Source organism: Anolis carolinensis, chromosome 1 (genome assembly GCF_035594765.1).
Source record: "Anolis carolinensis isolate JA03-04 chromosome 1, rAnoCar3.1.pri, whole genome shotgun sequence".
In the NCBI taxonomy this organism is placed as follows: Eukaryota; Metazoa; Chordata; class Lepidosauria; order Squamata; family Dactyloidae; genus Anolis; species Anolis carolinensis.
Genome location: NC_085841.1, coordinates 133,793,542 through 133,814,470, shown reverse-complemented (window position 1 = coordinate 133,814,470; position 20,929 = coordinate 133,793,542).

Genomic DNA, 20,929 nt, shown 5'->3' with positions numbered 1-20,929 from the left:
TGAGATGATATGAATGAAACTACACAAAACGAACAGCAATTCTATATGAATGCACACCTCTACTAGTTATTGCCCTTGGAAATTAATAGTTGGGGTCATTAAGATTCACTTTTACAAGTTTCAGTGCTTTCTTACTGCCTATAGGCAGCAGCACATATGCTTTTTGTTGGGTCTCTTTAATAGGTTAGGCACTAGCAAATGCATTTATTTTTTGACGGATTACTGCTCTAACCCAAAGCTGGTGACACAGAAAAGACAGTGTGAGATAATGCAGTTACAGTAACTATTGTAAAACAGGAAAAGCAGAATGGGTGGATGTGCTTTTGAGAGAACAAAAGATTTCCATTTACTAGAATTTGCATATCAGGCACAGGGAAGAAGGGAAACTTTTATAAAAACACACATGGCTTTAGTTTCTACTTGAGGGTTTTTTAGACCCACAAAAAAAGAAAGATTTGTTTACATCTTCTAGTCCAAAACATGGTTCGGTGTTTCTTGTTAATAGGTAAGCATTTCACATAATGATTTACTGGACTTTCTAATCTTTATAAATGAAACCATTGATAGAACACATGTATATTAGCGCGCGGAAACAAATGAGTGCTGACATACTCCAGCCAGGGGGCTCAACTCTCATTCTGATATAAATGGGTTATAACTTGTTTCAGTTCAGCTAGATTGTTGAAAATCAGCATTAAGCTAGACCTCTGTTTGCCTTGTTTTGGTCTGCGTTTCCTCTTCCAACTATCTGTTTTACAAGTGCTGATTATTATGTCATACAGTGTTAAGACTTCTGAAGAGTCTGGAAAGTAGAATCTATTCTTAATTCTAAATGTGTTTAATCTGTGTGATAGCAGTATGTTTGAAATGAAATATGGTCAGTTTGGAGAGAAAGATGTTGACTTGATGGCAGTTAACAACAGCAAAACATTTAATGACATAGCTCATAATACATGGCTTCCTTTATCATTTCTCTGTCCTTGCTCTTTCTGGGATACTACCATAGTACTTCGGTTACTGGCAGAGCTTACTAACATATGAGCTCTATCTGTGATATCAGACGTCCAGGAGAGTATCAATTAGAGATGTGCATGGTATTTGTCTCATTTGTTTCATTCGTGTTTCTGTTTCATATCTTCCATTCAGATGGCACAAAACAGAAAGACCACCAAACCTGATCTAAACCTGCCTTTTGGATCAATCAGCTGTAGGCCCTCTGAGGCCTGGGTGTATAGGCCCAAAGCCTGCACTTGTAGGCCCAAAGCTCCTGAGCCTACGAGTGCTGGCTTTGTGCCTACGCACCTGGGCCTCACAGGGCCTGCAGCCAATTGCAGAGTAAGGAGCGATCCTTACTCGGGAATCAGCTGGGCTTCACAGGGCCTACAGCTGATTGCTGAGTAAGGATCGCTTCTTACTCTGCAATTGGCTGCAGGCCCTGTGAAGCCTGGGTGTGTAGGCCCAAAGCCTGCACCCATAGGCCCAAAACTCCTGGGCCTATGGGTGCAGGCTTTGGGCCTACGTGCACAGGCCTGGCCGGAGGGGGGAGGGAGGTTGGGGTGGCTGGGCTGTCTGTGCCTCCCCCTGGGCTGTCTGTGCCTCCCCCCTCCCTTTGCCCAGCTACTTACTGGGTAGATCAGGGCCTTAACGAAAACCAGGACACGAAACAGAACAAGGTAAGTCCTGAAAGCCCATCTCTAGTATCAATTCTCCAAAGTTCAGCAAGCATAACGGGATCTTTCCCAGCATCCAAGCAGTGGCTATTAAACCAGGGGGCAGAGCTGCACTGTGAAAGAGCAAAGTGAAGCTGGGAAAAAATGTTGCATAAGAAAGTACTCAATCGTTCTTTTATAAATGGTGCAGTCATGATTTACACTTATCCAACCTCTGGTTACAGAAGCGTAACCCACAAAGGGAATTATAGCGTAGCACTGCTGTTCCTTACACCCTGCAGCTTGAGGTGACCAAACTCCCTCTGCAGAACGCGTCCTCAAACTGGGGTTAACAATGGATAGGAATAACAATATATTTCATCAGAATGCTGCGATTGTTAACAGGATTAAGGAACCAAGAGCGACAAGGTACAAAGATAAAAGAATAAGGCCAAAAGGAACAAAGAGCAGTATATATTCAGCTAATGCAGGTTCTTGGTATTGGGAAAGGCACAGTGAGGTGTAGCAGAGGGAATGCTTAAGTGATGTGTTAAACAGGCAATGGAGGGGAGGAAGCATGCTTTTTGTCAGTAACATTATAAATCCCCTGGTCAGGACAACCTTGAAATGGGCTGAGTGAATATAGCTCTGTAAAGCAAGCTGCATTGTAGATAGCCTTCCCTTTTTCTGGGTGTTTGCAGGAAGATTTCTCTTAACGTTATCATTCCAGTTTGCAATTGTGGCAGTTTGGCTCTGGGACTACATCTAGTGGTCTTCCTATAATATTGCCACATGACAAGGAAGCATGATAATATCTGTATCCCCTTCAAATAAAGGGATACTGGATATGGGAATTATCAGGTACAGACTCTCATACACACATACATAAACCCCAAAAAGTGATGAGGTATGATGATACTCAATGTATATGCAACTGCATAGAATTTAGAATATCTTATTTTGGGAGATTCTTTAGTTGCACATGGAATTACTGGATTTATACCCCCACTTTCTTCTCAAAATGACACTAACAAAAGCTGCACTAGAAAATTAAGCTGTGTAAAAATATGTTGGTGTGTTCCTTCAAGTTATTTTCAACTTACTGTTATCCTAATGTTTGTTTGTTTTTTTCCGGGGGGGGGGGGGGTATTCAGAGAAGATAAGTCATTTTCTTCTCCTGAGCTGAGAAATAAATGTGACTTGTCCAAGGCCATTCAGTGGGTTTCCATGGCTGAGTGGGGATTTACCATGGTCTTCATAGTCATAGTCCAATGTTCAAACCATTTCACCATGCTGGTATACCTATGAGAAACCACAGTCATCACCAGAATCGGCTATTTAGTTACATATGCTTATCGAGGCAATGTTGTCTGGCCTGATCTGCCAGCCCACTTGAACCGCCAGCAGCTGGATCAGGCAAAGGAGGTCTATTCATCTGCCAATTGGGATGTAAAGTGAAGCTGGAACAAGGAATTGAAATAGGGATAATTCCTGATTATTGCAGCCTTGCTCTTAGGTGCTGGGGAGGTTGGAAACATTTCTCTTAAAACCCCAACTGGCAGCTAAACATACTTCTTTTATCTGATGTGCCTCTGGCTATTATGACAGACTGGGTGGGCATATCTAATGGAACTATATAGCTTTTACAAGCTGTTACATATCTATAACCACAGAACTGAATACCAGCCAATAATAATAATAATGTCACTGTCTGTCCTTGTGCAAATATGTACATAAACACATCTATACATATGCTTTCAAGTGGCATAAAAACACATTAACAGAGATTTGGCACAGATGCAGAAGATTTTATTTTCTGCAGCTTTTTAAACTCTATAACTCAGATAAGGGCCCCAAAAAATGTCATATTCCAGTTCCCAGGGTTCCTCACCAATGGCTCAGTTGACTAGGATGTGTTATATTGTATCATGTTAAATATGCAGCACTGAATTTTGCCAATCTGTAAGCCGCTCTGAATCCCCTTCAGGATGAGAAGAGCAGGATAGAAATAGAGTAAATAAATAAATAAGTAGACTTCTGGGAATTGCAACCTGACAACATTGATAGGACCATACATTCCCCAACCATGGTGTAAAAATATTCACAGTGCATATTGACGGTTTATGTTTAGGACTCTTTGCAGTCCCTTTTAGAATATAAGGTGGGATAGTCTGACGTCATTCCTGAAGAAAGGTCATTCTTTTCAATCTGATCAAGCTAATTGTTCATGATGCAGCCAATGAATTGTTCATTGTTTATGTTTCTTTTTGCATATGTGCACTCCTAATAAGCAAAGATTTCTTCAGAACTGCTGACATGACACTAAGCCATTTGAAGCTGTGTTGACTTCAGTTCCTTTCCCAGCGTCAGCTGTTGGAAATACCTTAAGACTGTTCTTCCCCTGGTCTAATTTTGTGTGCTTGTATGGCAGCACTGACCCTGGGCTTGATCCAGTGTAACTCAGCTCTTTGCACTCCGTTCCTTTCTCTGCCCAAGTTTGGGTACAATAAAACTGGGTCATGGATGTTATAACAATAACGATAATGATGAACACAGTTGAGATGAATTAACTGGAAACAAATTAATATGTTAGCTAGCATGAGGGTTAAAGGGGCATGAAACATTTTTCCCAGAGCCTTAGCTAATGCCAAACAATGTTGTACCAGATCCATTTGACAGGCAGGCTCCAATTGCCCAAATCAGGTCAGTGGCTTTGTTGTGTAATATCTTGATACAAGACTTCATCATTATAGATGTTCTTCTGCTTTTTTATATTTCTATAGTCAAAGCATTTATTAGCATGTTCAGTAGCAGCTTAAAATACAAGCCTTATTTGATAAATGAGGGGTCCTAGGGCAAGTGAAGAACACACAAACCAGTGGGCATCAATCTTTCCAGATGTTAACATTGTCTATGACAAGATCTTTGCTCTGAAATCCTACTATGCAAAGCATTGTGAGGCTTGGGCTCCTGTGCTAGTGTTGAGATGATATAATGTAATGCTACTCAAATTAATGGTTCATGAGATGCTGCCTGTTGCTTTTTTTTGGGGGGGGGGGGGGGAATCAGGAAAACAAGAAATGATTCTGGACAATGGGCACAAATATAGAGATGGTCACTGGCACATGGAGAAAGAGATGGCCTACCAGTTTTTCACATCAGATAGCTGATGCTTTGAGTTAATGTGAGTTAGTGTTCTGTGGAATCCATTCAGCGCTAATTATTATTTGTATGCTAGAACTCAATTGACAGACCCAGTCTTTTGAACTTGAACACGCCCATTTGCATTTTAGAATGTTTTTATGAATGTTGATGTAAGTTAATAATTTTTAATCTGATTTATAGTGTATTGTATAATTTTTATATGTGTGTTTATTGTAAGCCGCCCTGAGTCCCCTCTCAGGTGAGAAGGGCGGGATATAAATGTTGTAATAAATAAATAAATAAATAAATTCTTCATGCTTACTTTTGTCTAGGAAGCTGTGCACTATGTTGCTCTTCAGGAAGTTGGGCTCCTTAGTGAACCCATCATCTTTGGCCATGGCCTTGTAAAGGTCCATCATGAAGAGGAGGAGGATAGTAATAATACTGCTAACATAGTGCAAAAAGACATACGCACCATCCATGGCTTGCAATACCCTGCTTCTGGTAAACTGTTGGCAGGATCTGCTTCTGCCTATACATTGAAGCCAGCAGAACAGTTCTTATGCAGATTTTCTGACAGCAGATCTCTCTGATCAGCTGTTCTCAGAGGGTTCTCCTGGCAGAAAGATTTGTTCTCTAATCCAGATATCCTATAATTAATGCATCTTTGAATTAGGATTGTACTGTTCATTCAAATAGTAAAGCCATCAATCCAAATTATTAATTTATTCTGATATGAAATTTCATTCTAAACTGACAACAGATTTATTTAAAAGTGCCATCTTGATGGAATTAAACCAAGAATATGAAGCTATTGGTTTTGCATTATTGGAGAATCTATGAACTATAGATTTTTTAAATGGCAGAATATGGGTTTAGATGTTCCACAGAGCTCTAGAAAGAGAGCTTGTATGCAGTCAATTTTTTTAAAACCAAATCATGCAACCAGTCCCCTGGTTACAAGACATTTGAGGCAATTTCAGATGGAGAGCTCCTTATGCTAGCAATTTAAAGCAAAGGCACAGTTATGTCTTTTTTTTCTCTCTCAATTGATTTCCCACAGTAAAAAAACTGAGGGACATGGGAAAAATAATGTATGAAGGACAATGGTGAATGAGGTGATGCAATATCACGATAAAAGGTTTTTGCAGACTGGTTTGTAGAGGCTCTGACTGATAGTTTGTAGGAGCTGGTTTTAGCTGCAGCTGCACATCCAGTGGACTGGTTTTACTTCAGCTCAAGTGTTACATATCTTCCAACTGTCCTGATTTGTCAAGGACAGTCCCAATTAATCCTTTGTCATTGCATTTTTCCAGCTACTTGAAATGTGTCCCAGTTTTTCCTTCCCCCTCCCACAGATTCCCAGAATCATTTGCCAGTATAGCCAACAGACATGCTGGATGTGGACATTATGGAGTAACCTCCACAAGTGACTTTTCCCAGCAATGTCATGACAATGCAGCAGTCTGAGTTCTGTCCCCATCTGGCCCGGGATCACATGGTTACAAACAGATTGTTAGTTTTTCATGAAAGGAATTAGGATAAAGCTATTAATTGTAAATGCTTTCATGTTGACATTTAAACAAGCCCTAGAAGCTAAATTCCATCTTTATGCATGCATATCACATTTGAATGGAGTATTCCTAGAGATGAATCAAGACATATGTAGAGATAACTGAGTTTGCCATATTTCCAAGATACTAAGATTTGTAACTTGTTTGATCTTGGGGCATTGGAGCTGAGGTTATTCAACACCCATCTGAAGAGACTATTAAGTGAAAACTTTTTCTGCAAGCTGGAAGGTAAAGTCTGCTTTATTTATTGCGTTCTGGGTTGAGTAAAATCTGAAAACACATGTATGCATGTTTATGAAGAGCATCTCCTCCTGGGAGATTATAAGCCACTCTAGAAAGAGAAATAATACAGTATATAATATTTTCTGTTTATTCTATAAAAGGAGCAAGAAGAGTGTAAGCATATTTCTTGGCTATCAATAATTGTCCTCTGGGGGAAGGAGGAAATAACATTCATCATTAGTAATTGCATTTCAGTGCCTTTCTCTTAAAATTATCTCTAAAATTGTTTGAGCCTCATGAATTATGTCAAATTACATAAGGCAACACTCAAGATAGCTTATCCAACTGATAGGATAACTCACTGCCTCGGAAACATATTGAGCCTTGGAAAACCTTCCCCAGAATATCAGTACACATCTTAAAATAGCAGGATGTATTGAATGGGACTGTAGTACAAAATAAGCCATTAGGAAGCACTTTTTGTTGCATGTGAGCTCAGCATAGAAGGGAATGAGAACTGTTCCTCCATGATTCTACATGTGGCAAAGAAGATCCTAAAATGTTTAGAAGACCCTGGAAAAGGAGACTCTCCTTTACTGACAATCATCCTCCATGTATAGAATGGTGAGGGAGGAGGAAGAGCTTGTTGTTATTTTTTGCTTTCAAGCCATTTTCTGCTTACCAAAAGTCTAAGGTGAGGCTACCACAGCATTTTCTTGGTAAGATCTATTAGAATGAATATTCTCCCTATGATAGGTTCCTGTTCCAGTGACCATTACTATATTCAATGCATTTCATTATATCCCATCAGTTAGAAATAATTCCAACATCTACCTCATCCCCAGTCTCCTATTAATTGCAACACTTTGACTATCTACTTCATCTCATATTTACAACATATACTCCTCACACTTTGGCCCAGTTCGTTTTTATAAACTTTGCTCAGGTTTTTAGATTATGTTTAGTTGACATCACTGTTATTTTATTATGCCAAATATGTATAACTGTATTTTATTTGATGTGTTTTTTATCTTTCTAATTATTATAATTACCCAGGCTTGGGCCTATGTAAGATGCCCCGAGTCCCTTCAGGGAGATGGAGACAAAGTTGTTGTTGTTGTTGTTGCTGTTGTTGATAGTCTATGTACAAAGAAAATGTGTCCAAATGACATATATTGTTACAGTTCCCCGAACAAAGCTCAATTTGGCAGTACCCGACAAAATGAAAAGTATGTAATCTACCTTTTGACATGTGATGTGACCTCTGGTATATCGGAAAAACAACCAGACCCTTGCGAATCAGAATCTCTGAACATAAATCCAGAATCAAAAATTTATCTACAGAATCTCTTTTATATTCACACTTCACCCAATACAAGCATGCATCTACCTCATTTAAATTTTGTGCTCTGGAATGCATCTCTCAAAAACCTTACATGGACTTGGAAAAACTATTATCCCAAAGGGAAATGTACTGGATCTTTAAGTTTAAAACCTTTTCCCCTCAGGGACTTAATGAATCACTTAATTTTAGCTGTTTCCTTTAAATTATCAAGTACTCTTTAAAAACCTTTGAATGAACCTCCAGAATCACTCGCATTTGAAATCACCACAAGCAGAGTCACTCAGTGAAAGCAATTAGGCACTATGTAAGTATAATACTGTTATATGGGTTACCTTTACTTCTGTTAATACTGCTGGTAAAATACTTGTTACTCTGTGTTTTGTTTTAGATAGAAATTCATTGTTGCTGAGTTTAACAACTCCTGAAGAAGGGGATTTTCTCCCTGAAACAGGGTCAAAAATACCCGGGACCCCTGTAGACTTGGGACTTTATTTGGACTTTACTTTCGAAGACTTTTTTGAGAGCGGTGCTCCATCATTATTTTCTTCATTCCAGCAACACGACCAACCATCTGTTTAAATTGTTTGGAAGATATTTTCATTGACTATGTATCCCTGAAGCCTATATACATTGGAACCAATACCAGACTTGTATAACTTTTGTGTTAGAGCTGTTGCCCCTTTTCATTTTGTCGGGTACGGCCAAATTGAGCTTTGTACGGGGAACTGTAACAATATATGTCATTTGGACACATTTTCTTTGTACATAGACTAGTGTATGTTTGTATAGATACTTTACAAGTATTCTGGGATTTTGTATAGTTGTTGTTGTTGACACAACAACATTGTATGACACAGTAAACAAGATAGATAAGCTGGATTTCATTTCACAAAATCACAAGTCGAACACTTCCCAAGTGTTTAGGACTGTGTGATGTATTTTCGGATGATGCGCGCAGATCCCAGTAGGGTGGCCTTTTGCAGTTGGCAGATCATAATTTTTTCAATGTCTATTGTTTCCAAATGCCGTCTGAGATCTTTTAGCACGGCACCCAATCTGCCGATCACCACCGGGACCACCTGTACTGGTTTCTGCCAGAGTCTTTGAAGTTCAATCTTGAGGTCCTGATAGCGGCTGAGTTTTTCCTGTTGTTTTTCGTCAATGCGACTGTCACCTGGGATGGCGACATCAATGATCCAAACCTTTTTCTTTTCCACAACTGTGATGTCTGGTGTGTTGTGTTCCAGAACTTTGTCAGTCTGGATTCGGAAGTCCCACAGTATCTTTGCGTGCTCATTTTCCAATACTTTTGCGGGTTTGTGATCCCACCAGTTCTTTACTGCTGGGAGCTGGTACTTGAGGCATAAGTTCCAATGAATCATTTGGGCCACATAGTTGTGCCTCTGTTTGTAGCCTGTCTGTGCGATTTTCTTTCAGCAGCTGAGGATATGATCAATGGTTTCTCGGTTCCTTGCACAGTCTGCATTTTGGGTCATCAGCTGATTTTTCGATCTTGGCCTTAATTGCATTTGTTCTAATGGCTTGCTCCTGGGCTGCAAGGATCAGGCCTTCTGTCTCCTTCTTCAGGGTCCCATTCCTGAGCCATAGCCAGGTCTTCTTTTCAGCTTTTCCTTCAATTTTGTCAAGGAACTTTCCATGCAATGTTTTGTTGTGCCAGCTGTCAGCTCTAGTTTGTCGTGCAGTTTCCTTGTACTGGTTTTTTTTGTCTGCTGTGCTTTGAGGAATTTCTGATTTTTGACTTCAGTCAAAGCAAGTTCTTCACTTTGCTTTACATATTCTGCCAGGGCATGTTCTTCTTTGACTGCTTGTTTTACTTGTAAGAGTCCTCTGCCACCTGATCATCTAGGCAGATATAGCCGGTCAACATCACTGCAAGGGTGCTGTAAATGATGAATGGTCATGAGTTTTCTTGTTTTTCTGTCCAAATTGTCCAGTTCCATCTGTGTCCAATTTATAATGCCAGCAGTATATCTTACGACAGGTATGGCCCAGGTGTTTATGGCCTTGATGGTGTTGCCTCCATTGAGCTTGCTTTTGAGAATTTCTCTGACCCTTTGAGTGTATTCTTTGCTGACCACAGTTTTCACATGTTGATGTTTGATGTTGTCCAGCTGCAATATGCCCAGATATTCGTAGGCCTCTGGCTGGTGACACTTTTTTGTTTGGCCATTAGGCATATTTATGCCCTCACTTTCAATGATTTTTCCCTTCTTCAATGCCACTGTTGAACATTTGTCCAAACCAAACTCCATGCTAATATCAGTGCTAAAAATTCGGACAGTATTATTATTGTTTTTGTTGTTATTATTATTATTATTATTATTATTATTATTAGAAGAAGAAGAAGAAGAAGGAGTTTTGTCATTTTCATCTCTCCAAGGCTTGCTTAAGGTGGGTTTCCATGACCAAGCAGGTATTCCAACCCTGGTTTCTCTAAATCCTACTCCAGTTTTCAAACCATTGCACCACACTATCTCCTTTATCTTTTTAAAAAATACTACATTTTAGTTTCTAAGGTGGTGGTAAGCTATAGTAGCAACTTAAGTAGTAATAGTAGTATTAATAGTGGTGATACTACTACTACTACTACTACTATAATAATTATTACCACCACTTAGCATGGTAAGATAATTTAGAGTAAGTGTATAAAGTGGGTGGAGATTTCCCTAACCAGTGTTGCTGATGATGAAGAATGGAAGGGAGTCCAGTTCTTCATTATATGGAGGGCTATACATTCCCCGTCCCTCATAGACAGAATGTAAATCCTTAGCAATCCCACAGCAAAGCTTTTCTCCCAGCTGTATATTATTTTGAGTTCAATCAGATATTGATCAATATTATTTAAATCACAGTTTATATTTTGAAAGGGGAGGTTTTTAGTTTTCTTTCAACTATGGAGAATCTTCTGCTTGATTCAAAAGTTCAATGGAAGGTGGGGATCCAAAATTGCTTGTTAGCAAGTTAGACAATCTTTTGAATAATTTCAATGTTTATTTTTATTGATATACATTAAGAGTTTTAAAAGCCTGTTCTAAATACAGTACTCAGAACTAAAGCTTTTGAATGGGAAGGTCCTCTCTCCCTACTTCCCTCTTAAAACAACAGGATAATTTACCTTGTGTTTTCTTTAATATGTCTCAAACATTGTCCAGATTCTTAACACACGAAAGTTAATTCTTGCTTATAGTTTCATATATTTTGAAAGCTGCTCTTCCAGTTTATAACAACGTGAATTCTCTACACATGTTCTGTGGTCATTAGTATTATCCTGCATTATGTCTGACTATTTTAGCTTGACAAAGGAATCAAGTTTATTTATATTCCTTTCCCAGAAGCTATGAAGAGTTACTGCCTTTCCTACATCAGAAGCCCACACTGCAGCTGCAAGGCATTTCATGTTCAAGCAGGTTTCCTGTTTGTGCTTTAGGTTTTAAACACTAATGCCTTTACTCTCCTAGGTCCAAGGTAAGGTTTACTTTCAAGATAATGATCACACCTCCATCCATCAATACATGGCTCAGTTATATGCAAAGAGATGGCAGATATGGTAGGGTAGGAGTTGCATTTCCCTCCCACTTTTGTCTGTGTTTCTCCTATTCATTCATCACGTAGGTCTCAGAAGATTCTGTTAAATTAATGACCCTGAATCTGGTATAATCCACCATCCATAATAAATCATGGGTTATCTTTTGCATGCTCTTCCAGATTGTTCCCAGGTTGCACTTTACTCATTCTACAATCCTTGTGCCCTGATATGACATTAAGGCAAAAATAGCCTCTATTTTGCATCATGCTGTTATAGATGCCTCCTATGATGAGGAAGGGGAAAGAAAAGAATCTGAAAAAATGAGAAAGAAATATTACAATCCTTGGATCAGCACTGAAAAATCAATCCTATATAGACAATATTTGAAAAAAATATATAATTTGATATGCTGTCTGGAGGATTCTGGGAGTTATAGTGTTAGCACTAACTTCCCAGTTGAACTCATTTGAATTTACTAATGAGTAAATCTGTCTCAGATTAAGTTGCATATGGACAACTGCAATCAGGTCTCTTTAACAATTCCCTTCCCTCTTTTGAGTTTCAAGGTAGGTGCAAAGATTGCCTCTACAAATGTCAATCATTAAATCTATCAGTTACTTCCTTATCTAGTCACAGGGCTTTTTGGTCATGAAATCCTTTATGGGATTTTTTTTTCCTGCAGAAGCCTAACTCGATCTCTAGTTTTCACTAAGTATTGTGAGCACACAAATTTATTTCTTCTTCCATCTACTCGTATTGCCTGTGTATTCCATATAATGTAGAAGTTTTGGAAATAAAGTGAAAATATTATAAATATAACTAGAAACATGAGAGTGTCCTGAATTGAGTTTAATGAAGAGAATAGTGGTACGCTGGTATTCATAACAGAAATAACTTTCTGGATGTTGCTAGAAAAGCCAAGAACGATCTAGCACAAGCATGGGCAAACCTGGCCCTCCAGGTGCTTTGTACTTCAACTCCCAGAAATCCTAGCAAGCTTACTGCTGCTAGGAATTGTGGAAGCGGAGGTCCAAAACACCTGGCAGGCTGAAGTTTGCCCATGCCTGCTCTAGTGTGTGCTCAAGGAACTTTCTCAGAACTTCGATGTGCTTTTTCTGGAGAGTGTGTGTAAATCTGAAGTGTCAGTCTGTGATAAAACAACTTCCTTTGGTGAGTAGGTATTTGGAGATAGCCTGTGCTCCCCCTTCCTTTGCTTTAGAGAAAAATCTAATAGTTAGCCTTATGTGGTTTGTTTTAAAATCAATTTCAAAATTGATTTTAAGAATTTTCTTGAAACTGCTACAATGCTTTGGGTTTTTTTTTTTAAAACCCTATTGTTGCACAGAACACAGTTTGGAAGCCACTTTTGTATGGCCACAATGGGCAATTTCACCTTGCCTTTTTTAACCCTTGAGCTAGTTTTAGCTAAGGGAAAAATCCCTGGTGGGGGAAAAAGGCCCATCCTGAACCTAAATCAGATTAGAGAGTCTCCCAAACATGGCAAAATTATTCCACAGAATCCCCAGGTGGTGCAGAAAGCATTTTCAATTACCGTATATAAAAAATAAATTGTATGTGCATTGCAAAAAGTATGGCTTTCCATGGCCCAGAAGGGAGCCCATAATCTTGCCCTCCCTGTGTTAAGATGTCACAGAGTTCTATTGGATTTCCAGCAGCAAGCAAAGTCAGGGCCTTACCTCCTTTTCAGACTGGTGAATAGTTTGCTCATCTCCTGAAATAACACTGACTGGTTATTGTAGGGCTATAGTGGCTTAGCTTTTATGGTGGGAAACAGTTTAATGTTCACCCAAATGTGCTTTTATCTTGATTCAGGTGATTATTATATAGTGGTGCAAACCAAACACATATCCCAGAAGGGCATTAAATGCACTTAGTTCCTCTCCATCGCTGCCACAGTGGGTTTCATCTGCGGAGTTCTAAATAAAGGCAAAGCTTGAAGAGGTCGGGCATTACACACAAATATAGTTAGTTTAACAAATGACAGAGAACACAGCATAGAAGGATGTATTTCAAATTTAAAATACCTGATTGTTACATAACCATAAGTACCATTGCTGAAGTTTTAACTATGGATGCAGAGAAAGGAGAAGAGGAGTTGAAATCCACCTCAAAACAAGGAAATGATCTCTGACATATGATATATTGGACAAAAAATCTTGTGTAGCAATGCCCCTTAAAAATGATCACCCTTTCATATAATGAAAACAAATGGCCATAAAAGGGAAAAGGGTAGAATCCTGCATGGGATTTACGTATGCGTAAATACCATAGTTTTGGTACTGGATAGTGAAATATATTGAATGAAACTTCAAGGTGAAATGATATTTCACTTTGGAATTTCATTTCTCTGCAGTGTTTAGTTTGCTGTGTCTCATTCATCCCAGCCTTAACACTTATTCAGCTTGAGGTATTTTGATCATTTTATACAGAAAGAACCAACATAGTATCACTTCTTAAGCAGTACATGTTTTAAAAATGAGCACAGTTTCATTTTGAAGAACAACATTCTTGTATTGACAAGGCAGTTCTGGCAGATATTGTCCCGAAGTGTTGATGTTCCTCCAGAAACAAAACAAAACAAAAAAAGACGTGACAGCAATGATCAAGCTTATCCCTGAAGCTTAAATAAAAAGTCCCTTGAAATAATTTTGTTTTATTTTACACTCACAGTATTCCCTTTGCTACATGTCTGGCCTTGGCTGCCGTATTTGCATTGGCTGCAGTTCAGAGCAAACTCATGGAATCAGTGTCATTTGTTAATGTAATAAACACCCCGCTTCACTTGTAAAGATTTTGCCCCATTAATGTTTAGGTATGTCTATTAAATTCTGTCCCACCACCTATTTAGCAGTAAGGTATTCACTTTATATTTTAAAAGTGCATATGTTGTTATATTTCATTGTGCATCATGTATGTGTAAACAGCATGTTTATTTTGTTTTGGATTGAAAATAATACAGTTCATACTAGTGAGTATGTAGCTTGTAGTCCACATGAAGACATCAATAATTCCATACCATGGAATTGTTGTATAAACTGGGAAATGGTTTTTCTCAACCTGGAAGTTCTATGCTGGCATGTTTATCTAAAGACAAAACAGTTGATCACAATGAAGCTGGCCCATTATTTGCAATTGGCAGGAAAACCCCATCAATATCTTAATAAAGGTAAAGGTTTTCCCTTGGCATTAAGTGCAGTCGTGTCCGACTCTTGGGGGGGGTGTGTGCTCATCTGAAGAGCTGCCATTGTCCGTAGACACCTCCAGGGTCATGTAGCCATCATGACTGCATGGATTACCATTACCTTCCCACCAAAGCAGTACCTATTGATCTACTGACATGCAAGCTCCCAATGTTTCTATTCCTTAGCTTGACAGCAGTAATAGTTTTGCCCAAACTATGAAATTGCCCCATTTTAAAAAACCCACTGAGTGAAGGAAGTGTGAGAAGACAAGGTACAAGGGTATGTGAAAATAGCACTTGTCAATTATAAAAGCACAAGTTACCTGGAATCTCTGTAGAATTGATGCAGTTTGGCACCACTTCAACTGCCATGGCTCAATGCTATGGAATGTAGTTTAGTAATTTTTTGATAGAGAAAGCTAAAGACCTTGTAAAGCTACAACTCCCAGGATTCCATGGCACTGAGCTGTGGTGGTGCCAGTCTGCATTAATTCTACAGCATAAATGCACCCCGAGTCATGCAAAAAAAGATGAAGTATAAATAAAGAAATGGGAGCAATAGATAGGGGGATGTGGGTGTGTGTGAGAAGGGGGGGGCAAATAAATTGACAGTTTATTCTTACTTCAACAATGCCAGGTGCATTGTAATCCCATTGCTGCACCCAAGGACAACAGACTAGGACAGATTTTGGCATATATATTTATGTTTTTAAAGAGAGGAGAATTACAGGAAGAGTGCCTCAAAACAACAAGAACAGCTGAAGGATAGTATCCTTGCTCCCAAGACCTGGTGCTGATGTTTTGCTGTGCCCAATGGTAGGGCTGGCTCTGGGGCTGGGAAGGAGCAATTGGTGTGCAACATCCAGAGGCAAACTAGCTATGAAGGGGAAAGCCTCCACTCAGCACCTATGTTGGATTTTTATATTTCCTTCTACCCTTATAATTATATGGATTCAGTTGCTGGCCAGGAGTATAACTAGTAGGCATGTCCGATCGATGAAAAAAATGTTTCAGTTCTCATTTCTAAAGTAGGGGGCGCTGACGCTTCGATATAGAAAGTATTTCTGATTTTTTCACCCAAAATTTCGGATATTTCTGAAAATTCGTAATGATTCTAAATGTTTCTAAAATGGCGGACGCGCATGCGCAATCGCTACACACTGGGCTTGTATGGCAATCTTCCATGTGGGCGCAGAGGACTTTAGCCCCCACCTTTGCGTCTATTGTGGAAGCTTCTGATTGGCCGGGGAGCAGCAGCCATGTTAGGCTGCGCTAAGCTCCCATTCAAGGTAGGTTGCAGAAACCAAAAAATTTTAAAAATATTTTTAAATATATATTTTTTAAAAAAAATGGGGGGGGGGAGAATTAACAAAACATTAAGAGACAATTAGAGAATGGGCCAACAATGGTTCGAATTACATTGCCGGTTGCGCTGTGAGACAATGTCTCAGAATGCGTATCAAAAAGCGAGAACAATCCGAAATAATTCCGATATACGATTCAAAACGATTTTTGGACATGTCTAATATCTAGACCAGTGGTTCCCAACCTTTTTTTGACCTGGGACCACTCTCCAACATTAGTACCCAAAGGGTTACGAATAAGTTTTTGGTCAACTTTAGATTGTTTTGTTATTTGGAGTGCTGATTCAGGAAACTGCATTGGATAGACCACATCAGCAATAGCTTCTGATACAGAACATATGCCATCCAGTAGTCACCATCTGCTTGCCCACAGAAAACCATATTTAATAATCTAGAGCTGATGTGGTCTATCCAATGCAAATTTCCGAATCAGGACCCCAAATAACCCAGGATCAGGCCTAAAAACAAAGACAAGCAAGATTTTTTTTGATTGGGCTGTGTTATTATCCATAGTAGTAACAGTGAGGCAGTGGACATTTTAGTTCTTGTGGACCACAGGTTTGGAACCACTGATCTATACTGTAGTATTAATGCAGTTTGCCATCACTTAAACTGGCTCAATACTATAGAATCCTGTGAGTTGTAGTTTGACAGGATATAGTCTTCTTTGCCCCAAAATTCTGATTCCTCACCAAACCACACCTCCCAGGATTCCTTAGCATGAAGCTATGACAGTGTAAGTGTTGCCAACCCATTAATTCTCTAGATACACCCCAAATTTTGTGCATGCCACCTACTTCTATCCATATCTACTTTGATCTTTCCTACATGATTCTGCAGGATGAGTAACTCTGCCCAAGACCTTTGGAAGAAAGCATACTTTCAGGTATTGTGACAGAGCTTTCCACTGTTACAAGGTGACCTTGTCCTGCAATAGTTGGTTTTCTGCCATAGGGAATCAACTGTTTCACAAATGTCACCTCCCCTCCCCTTTTATTTTACCATACTGTGATTCCTAGAGGCACAAAACATAGATGATTTGTTTTTAATCCTAGTATTGTTGACTCTCCAGAGAGAAGAGCTGTTAATATTTTTAACTATTAAAAAAAGTATGCAAATAGCTGCCAGGCTAACACAGTAGGTGGTATTTCCAGAAAGAACATCTGTACGTCTCTCCAGAAGATTGCTTTCATGGCTCAGCTGGATTTTAAGTATAGAATTATACACTAGGATTTAGAAGTAACCCCTTAACCAGTCACCCTATAACTAATGCTCACTTTAACCACAATTTGTTATAAAGTACATCGAATTAAAATAAGAGGATAATTCTGAAATGCCTCCATGATGAAAGATCAGAGGTGAACAAAAAAAACCTTCCAAAGTAGCCTTTGAAAAATCTGCATAAAGTACAAATCATGGATTATTCACAAAGGCATCACATTTACTCCCTCTGTTTGATGGCAAGTGATCCCAGGAGAGTGGCAGCATCTGACACAGAAAGTATGAGAAGAACTCATAGCCTTTGGTTTATATTGTTTATAATGTTTATATTATACTATCTTTGATACTCGGCATTGCCCAGGTTATTTGAAAAAGTCCATTTTTTACTTATACAGAATGCATAAGGTTGTGGATTAACTACCACAGACATCATGACAGGTTGACCCCGAGAAATTTCATCAGTACTTAAAGGTTGTTATGTTGGGTAAAATTGCTCTGGATGTATCATTGGTGGGGTTCAGTGTGCTCTCTGGCTGTAAGGCAAACTACAACTCCCACTTTAGTGAGTCAGTCCTCTTAAACCCCTATATGCTATGGAAAAGAGTAGGGAAGGGTTATGGGACAGGCAGCGGGGTCATGCAAATTCCACACCAGTGGAAATTAAGGAACACTGGGATGTCTGTGGTAGAGGAAAAACAGAAAATCTATGATGAAATTGTCCCCATATGAAAGCCTTCACTTGGGTGGTAGGCAGTATGGAGTTTATGGAGGACATTGGCAGAGCTCTTGGACATGTTCATGGCGCTCGCTATAACCTGAAATGTCATTGGACGGAGGGCCATTGGTGGCTCCTGAGTTGTGGTGGTTATAGCTGTCTGTGGAGGCGGGAGCTTGTCTGTGTAAGTGGACACCCTGCCACATACACACATACATATTTTCACTTTTATTATGTGTATAGATTATATTTTCTGCAGAACTATGGCTGTGTGGTGGTTTAAACATTGGACTGTGACTCTCTAGACCAAAGTTCGAATGCCTCGCTTAGTTGTTGAAATCCCCTAGATGACCTTGACCAGCCCCAGAGGAACAAATCTTTTAAAAAAAATGTTGAGTTACCATATCAGAAATGACTTCAATACAAACCACAGCAATGAATATTTTCTTCAAATGATTTCAATACGTTATAACATGAGAAAAAAAAATTAATGGCCATCCTTCAGAACCACATTAAGAGTCAGAAAAGGCTCCTATGTTGAGCCATATTCCTAGGAAGTCCAAGATTTCTCTTGGGAATTGTACTCTCCTGCTTCCTCTTATGTGTAGAAACGTTTTCACATGGGAGTAGCATGGTGCAATTAGCACAGAAAAGATTTCTCTGTATAGGAAGGCTGTGACCAGCATTTTTATTGAGCTATCACCATATTTTGACTATAGGGTACATATCCTCACACTGATTGTGAAGATATAACTAGCAGCCTCATTTCCAACACAGTTCATATCACATTCGGAGTATAAAATGAAGAAGTAATCAAAATGATCAATGCAGCCTTCCAGATTTTTTGACTTCCTCCTCCATCGACACCTAGTGCTCCTTGCTTGCACCTCTGTGGGCTCTTCCATACTGCTCTTTATTCTAGTATCTGATCCCAGATTATCTGCTTTAAACTGGAATATATGAGTCCTCACTGCCAGATAACCTGAGATAAACAGATAATCTGGGATCAGATCCTGGGAAATGGGAGCAGTGTGGAAGGGCCCTTAGAAAGCTGATGATTGTTGCAATTTTAAATTTCTGGAAATCTCCAATTTTTGAACACTCAACTTTGGGAATAAACTCCATTAAAAAGAATGGGATCCATTTCTATGTTGACATATAAAGGTTTTTGAGGTGATGTGCTTTATCTTACTAGATTTAAAATATAGAAAATGACAGTTATAGAAAAGTAGATTTGCATAAGGCATTTAAAAAATAACAAAATACCTCTTCATGTCCAAAAGGTACATTTTCCAGATGGTAAAGGAATGTTCGTTTTTGCAGATCAGGTTTGTAAATTAATTTTGTGATTCATATCCGCCACCTGTGCCAATGAAAGGAGCCTTTTGTTGTTGCTGTTGCTATTCATGTTGCTGCTCTAATTACATTGGATGGACGGCTGAATTTGATTGTTTTTCATCTAGTTGGCGTTTCAGTCATGAGACGGTCTTTGCCAGATGAAGGTAAATATGTGAAATAACTTTAACTGATTCTCCCTCCCCTTGACATCTTTTTGTTCTTTTTGGAAGTCTAATTCAAAGGGGAGGCAATTGTAGTGGAAAGGGAGAACTGAAATCCAACATTTCCTCTCTGCTAGATTTCAGTCCCAACTTTATTAATTAGTTATTGTTATTACTGTTGCTGGGTTTTCATGGCAGGATGGGGAATCAAACCCTGGTTTCAAGAATCATAGTCCAATGCTTAAACCACTATGTCAGGGTGGCTCCTACCTATTGGTATTATTTGCCCTGTATTATAGCTGTAAAGGCTAAAGGTAAAGGTTTCCCTTGACATTAAGTCTAGTCATGTCTGGGTAGTGCTCATCTTCATTTCTAAGCCGAAGAGCCGACATTGTCCCTAGACACCTCCTAGGGCATGTGGCCAGCATGACTGCATGAAGTGCTGTTACCTTCCTGCCAGTGCAGTACCTATTGATCTACTCACACTTGCATGTTTTCAAACTGCTAGGTTGGCAGAAGCTGGGGCTAACAGCAGGAGCAAGTTCAGCAGCTTAGCGGTTTAACCCGCTGCGCCATCAGGGCTGATTATGCCTTTATTAGCTAGTTCAATGACCACGTTTTGTCTGGCTTCTTTCAGTATCACTGTCATAATAATCCTCAATTTGTAACAAATGTACCTCGGTATTCTAGATCTGAAGTTGATTTATGCATTGTTTCAAAGTATATGTCTTGGCATTTGTTGCAATGTGCATGCATGTATTTCCTAGATATGTGGGTTTTCTGACACACTGGAAATAAATGTGTTCTGCTTACAGACTGAGCAGTAATTGTTTGATGCTGAAGCCAGCCATGGTGTTCAGTGACATCTAGGGATGAAGGTGTGATACTGCATTCCAAAACAGCATTGAATAATGTGGTGGATCTCTTTTAAATTCGAATAATGTCCTCTGGAATATTAGCAATCCCTTTTAATTTGGTGTAATCTGCAGGTTTGATAAACATACTCATTCTTCTGTCATCCATCATCCAAACCATTGGATAATTCTATCCTGAGAATGATGAGGGGTCATTGATAAGCACCCTTTTAGTTAATCAGCTGATTTCAAATCTACATAATAATGGCATTGTCTAGCCCACATTTAATTAGATGGTTTGCAAGAAAGTTATGGGGGAGCTTACTGAAAACCTTACAGAAATAAAGTTATGACAGATCCATATAATTCCCTTAATTCCCTATTAAACACTATCAGAAAGTCTGGCCTGAATTGTTTTAGAGAAACCCATTTTGGCTTTTTGTGATCATGGCATTCCAAAGTGTTTACAGATTGTCTGTTTAATGATCTGTTCTAGAATCTTTGATATTGATGCTAGGTTGACTGTATGGTCATTCTTTGGGGCCTCTCTCCCCTTTTAAAGATGGGGACAAGATTTGCCCTTCTTCAGACTG